This window comes from Arachis duranensis, chromosome 4, assembly GCF_000817695.3.
Source record: "Arachis duranensis cultivar V14167 chromosome 4, aradu.V14167.gnm2.J7QH, whole genome shotgun sequence".
Classification (NCBI taxonomy): domain Eukaryota; kingdom Viridiplantae; phylum Streptophyta; class Magnoliopsida; order Fabales; family Fabaceae; genus Arachis; species Arachis duranensis.
Genome location: NC_029775.3, coordinates 8,370,467 through 8,377,074, shown reverse-complemented (window position 1 = coordinate 8,377,074; position 6,608 = coordinate 8,370,467).

The following is a 6,608-nucleotide window of genomic DNA, read 5'->3' as shown; positions in this document are numbered from 1 at the left end:
ATCAGGAGATACTAGGTGGAGCTCTCACTTCAACTCAATTTGTAGCCTTTTACGTATGTTTGGAGCAATAACTTCAGTTCTGGAAGATTTGGCTACTAATGGATCTACATATTCTCAACGTGGTGATGCTACTTATGCTCTTAAATCTTTATTATCATTTGATTTTGTTTTCATTTTGCATATGATGAAAGAAATCATGGGAATCACTGATAAACTTTGTCAAGCATTGCAACAAAAATCTCAAGACATTTTGAATGCTATGCATCTGGTTTCTAGTACAAAGTCATTGATTCAACAGTTAAGAGATAGTAGTTGGGGAGCACTTTTGGAGAAAGTTAGTTCTTTCTGCAATGATCATGCTATTCAGATACCTGATATGGGTGCTTCTTTTAGTGACATAATTCGGTCTCGTCGTAAAAAGGATGTTGTCACTGTTGAACACCACTATCGTGTTGACATTTTTACTAGCGTGATAGATTTTCAATTGAAAGAGCTAAATAGTAGATTTAGTGAGCAAGCAACCGAGCTCCTCATACTGAGTACATCTCTAGATCCTAAAGATGCTTTCAAGTTATTCAGTGTTTGCAACATATGCAATCTTGCAAAGAATTTCTATTCTTTAGATTTTTCTGAGCAAGAAAAGATTCAATTGGATTATGAGTTACAACATTATGAACTTGATGTGGTTAAAGCTCCAGATTTTCAGAATTTGTCTACTCTTGCTGAATTGTGTCAAAAATTGACAGAGACAGGAAAATCAAATATATATCCTTTAATTGATAGATTAATTCGTCTTGTTTTGACTCTTCCTGTGACAACAGCAACAACTGAACGGGCCTTTTCAGCTATGAAGATTATTAAAACAAGGCTTCGAAACAAGATGGAAGATGAATTTTTAGCAGATTGTATGATTGTATATATTGAAAAGGAAATTGCTTCAAAATTCACTTCAGAGATGATAATTGATGATTTTAGTTCCATGAAGCATCGTCGAGCAAGTTTAAAAATATCAAAATCTTAAAGTATGTAGTTGAACATTGACTTTTATATAATATAATTACTTTTTTGATATATATGCTACAAATCATATTTTGTTAATTTTTTGTTATATTTTATATTTAATTGGCCCCCTCTTATGAAATTTCTGGTTCCGCCACTGAATGGAACAAGACGATGAACCATTTTCAATTACATATGCAATAAATTATGCTTTAACAAATAGCCATCATAGTATAATATTTAAAAACAGAGAAAGAATTTATGTTGATAAATTATTTCAGAAAATTGTAAAAACAGAAATACCAAAATATAAAGCTATTGAAAATCCAGTTCTATTATTAAAAGAATCATCAGGAAAATTAGTTTCATCGAATTTTCAAATAAGAGAATCTAAAATTAATAGCCCTTTAAGTTTATCCAAGTTAAAGATTAAAGAAGAAAATTCTGAAATAAAAGAATTAACAAAAAAGGTCAAAAATTAAATGAAATCCTAAACATTAAATTATGACAATAAATAAAGAAAAAATATATGTAACTTATCAAGACAAGAAACAAGAACTCTTTGAAAGAAATATATGTAACTTATCAAAACAAGAAACAAGAGCTATTTGAAAGAAAAAATTGTTTGAATTATTTACAGTTTTCTGAAATAAATCAAAGAGCATTTGAAGCTCTAAAAATAATCTATGACAAGTTAAAAAGAGAAGTCGAAGAGTTAGAAAAGTTAATAGAATCTCTAGAAAATAGTGATGAATCGATGATAGAGTTTGCAGAAATTTTAAAATAAATAATGAAGCATAAAAAGATTGAAAAATCAGAAAATAAAATAAAAAGGAAAAGGGCGAAAAAATTAAAAAGTAAAATAAAGGAGTATAAAAGGGAATTAAATAATCTTCAGATCGAAATTGATGACCTTATAATAAAAAGGATAGAAATAAGAATAAATATAAACAAGTTGGAGTTAAACTTAAAAAATTTATATATGCCTGGAAAACCATATTATGACTTAAAAGAATTAAAGCTGTTAAAAGAAAAAATGGAGAATGAAGTTGAAAAATTAAAAAGATATTTAGAAATAACAGAAAGTGTAGAAATAAAAGAAGTTTTTGAATATTTAAGAAAATATATTAAAGAAAAAGACAAACAGATAAAAGATTTTATATACAATCATCGATGCAAAAAAGAATATTATAAACTAAAACAAGATTGAAAAACTATAAAAACCAGAATTATGGTCAATACTTTTGATTATGAATTGGCAAATTATTCAAAAAAAAATTTAAAGTCGTTTTACTTTTAAAAATTGGTATCAGAGCCAAGTTAACGATTAAGGGTAACACTTTCTCTTTAAACAATACTTTTAGTGACACGCTTTTAAATCAAAATCTATAAATATGTACAAACATACATCTGTATAGTAGATGGACCCGTAAAATAAACTTGCTTCAATAATTCATAATCTAAATTTGAAAAGCTAACACTACAACAATGTCTCGAACATTAGGTAATTAATTTTTTCAGTAAATATCATTTATTTTTTAAATTAAGTTGTTTATCCTAAATTTTAGATCTTAAATTACATATACTCACTACAACAATATAGATTATTTTTGACGGTTATAATGTGTAAAAGAAAATTAAAATTTGTCAAAAAAATAAATTTTGACACTATTTTAACTATGAAAATATGTTAATAAAAGTTTTGTCAAAAATAGTATTTTTAACATATAAGCTATTGTGAAAAAAATTTAAATCTTATTTTAATAAATATTGGCTGTCAAAAATAATTTGTCAGAAAATTTTGAGAACATATTTTCTGTGATACTTATTAATTGTCAAAAATACTATTTATTTTGACACTTATTGACTATAAAATATTCTCAACAAAAAATTTTAACAAAGAATGAGATGTGATCTTGAAACTAAAGAATAAATTGAGATTTTGAAGATAAAGAATGAGTAGTATAATCCTCACTAAACTGAGAGCAGTGTGATGTCAAAATTAACAGAGCCCAAAGAAGAAAAAAATAGTAGAGTAAATTGAAAACAAATGAGTGTCAAAATTGAGGAGTAATTTTCTACGGTCAAATTTTTCGTCAAGAAAATATAGAAAATTTGACATTTGTGATATTTATCAAAAATATATATTAATTTTGACATTTAATTATGGTGTTAAAAAATAAAGTGTCAAAATAACTCTATTTTCTTGTAGTGTATCATCCATTTCGGGATTCTCAGCAGGGGTAACAGTTCCAAAGCAGAGACGATGTAAAGACTACGCAAATTCTTTAGGCAATCCTAACACTTCAACAAACAGAAATCCAAACCTTAAAATATACTAAACTAGAAAAATAGCAAAGTATGCTAAACCAACTAATTAACTGCACTCATGCACCATTAATTTTCCTTCGACATATCTCTCTCCAATAAACTTCAAGTCCTTCTCAAACTATCACTTATTAGTTCTCTCACATTTCACTTATCATGTTTCTTTCGGTCTCAAGTTCTCCCCATTTCTTCTCAGCCTCCATATATTCAAGGTCTCATAATAGACCAATCACAACAAATACGAATAATGAAGTTCAAACACAATCAGATTCAATTATAGCAATTATAATATATAGTAGTTAAACAATAATAATCACATAGGCAAACCACATATACAATAAACACACTCAATCAATGTCACATATATGCAAATGATGCATGTCTGTCCTACTGGCTATGAGTTTACACGTCGACTATGTTGTCAGACCTGACTCGGATAAGCGGGATTAAACCATCATCCTTATCCGTAAGTTCCATAAACAAGCGGGATTAAACCACCATCCTTGCTTGGAACACGCAAGTGGGATTGAACCATCATCCTTGCCTCCACAGTAAGCGGGATTAAACCACCGTCCTTACCCAACACAAAACAATATGCAAGCGGGATCACACCACCGTCCTTGCTAAACAATTCACCCATACGTGAGCGAAATAGAACCTCTGTCCTCACTACAGGCGGGATAAAACTACCATCTCTGCATATGCACAATAACTACGATAAGTGGGATCAAACCACCGTCCTTGCCGGGAAAAACTCTTTCAATAAACCAAGTCCCTGGAATATAGTGTCCGACTCACTTTTAACCTCATCATAGTCACTTTCATTCTCAATTTCTTTCAAGCACATAAACCCTTTTCATAAGACATTTCTCAATCTCATTCATTTCTCAATTTATATTCCCTTCTCATTCATCACCAACATAACACTCCACCATATTTATATACGATTGAAAATATATTTAAATCTTTAACCTTTTCAAAATCTAAATAAATTGATCATTTATGTTCACTTGAGTCTGTCAGACCCAACAAAATAATTGAACGTGATTTCTGTTGTACTGACCTAGTTGATACGAATGCACAGGTAAGAGAATTTTTAAAATGAGACAAATTAAATTAAAAAATCAATGTGTCCAAATTTAAAAAAAATAAATATTTTTAAATTCCAAAAAATTAAAATATGTGTAGACCAAAAGTTAGGACTTTTGTGTAAATAAATTAAATAAATATATTAATTATTGAAATAAACAATTTTAAAAATTATTATCGAAATTCATCCCCAAGCCTTATCTCATTTACGTACAAAGTTATCTCGTTTACACTGTAAACGAGATAAAGTTGGTGGACGACTATAAATATATATCATTGACAGCAAGATTCTGGGCACAGAAGGTAGTGATCAGGACATTAACCAGCTGAATGAGACTTGGCATTACGCCGGGGGCAGAGGACTTTGAGGTTAGTTTATTATCTTAACTTATATATATATATAGCCATGATTAAGGTACTCGTCAAGAACTAGAATACAGTTTGTATCACTAGGAATAAGTCTCTGATTGAAATTTGAAACTCTAGTTTATTTTTTCTATATTAGGTTGTTACTACATAATTATTAATTTAATTAGTAACTAGGCAAGTTTGCTAATTAGATTATTAAGTTAAGTCAGAATTTGTTAGCTACATTGTTAATAAATTTATTGAATATTTTAAGTTCATGTAACGGAATGAAAAAATGTGTATTAGTTAAAAAAATACATAGTCACATAGAATATCGTGTCGGTATAAATTCAGTTAGTACATACATGTAAGATTCTGTTAGGGTTATGTGTAGAATAGTGAAGACAGATTGTTATGTTAATGGACCTATCCAATTATTTATTTTTTAATAATTGTGAATATATATTTTTTGTCAGAGGTCTCGTCTTCTCCTCTCCCGATGAGTGAGCTATACCTTTCCTCTATCCAACGTCATCGTCTCATATCTGATAGATTTCACACTCAACAACTCCCTGATTACAACATTTGTAGAACGGTGCCGTCGGGAGACCCATATGTTCCATCTCCCGTGGGGTGAGGCCATTATCACCCTACAAGATGTGGCGTACCACCTTGGATTACGCGCACACGGAGACCCAATTCGGGGTGCTTATGTGACTTCTACAGGATGATTTAGTATAGTTCAAAGAGTTGTAAGCATGATTTTAGTATAACTCAGAGAGTTGTGAACAAGAAAGAGAGTTTAAGTTAAAGCGCTCCTAATAGGAGTATTAGGAGCATATATATATGTATGTGTTCTCTCCAAGAAAACAAAAAATTTCAAAAAGTGGGGGTCACCAAAAAAATCATAAGTCTTTCGTTGAATTATGGTCATCAAACTTATCCAAATAGTATTGACAATTTGGATTTGAATGAGTCAAACACCATAAATATTTTCGATAATTGGGAATGAAATCTTTTTTAAGTTTTCTTTTTTTTTTCCGTATTAGGAAGCTTTTATGTTTTTTTTTTCTCTTTCAAAATTTATGATAAATATTCTATGTTAGTACGCTACTATGACATCAACTACAATTAAAATTATATACAATTTTGTATGAGTATTATATTTACTTTGGAATCCAGCAAGAGATATTTGATTATTATAAATATTATTATAGCTACTACTTCTATTAGTACAAAGACTAATATAACAATAACAAATAATATATTTATCCCTCTCATTAGAAGCTGTAAAGGTGTGAAAGAAAGTGAGATCACAAGTAAAGCCAGACCCACACTCAAAGAAGAGGGAGCATTTGTCCCCACAAAATTTAAAAAAAATTAATATTTATATATATATACCACTTCTTATATTATGTTTGTCCCAAAATAAAATACAAATAATTCTTTTGTACTTTATGTTAAAAAAATATTTTGTTAAATTTAATACATAATAATTATATTGTTGAATTTGATTTAGTATAAAAATTAAATAAATAAACTAAAAAAATAGTAATAATTAACTTCATTATATTAATTAATTAATTGATAATTAAATTGAAACTTAATTTTTTAATTAAATATAACTTAAATTATTAGTGATTTTTTTAAAATTATTTAAGATAAAAAAATATTATCTATATGTTAATATTCTGTAATTATTTTGGTTAAAAAAATTGTTTATATCATAAAAATTATAATAAGTAGATTTGACAATTAAATATGAGATAAAAAAAATAAAATAATTGTTTAAGAATATATATAGAAAAATAATATTTAGTCATGTTAAAAATAAAAAAATTATT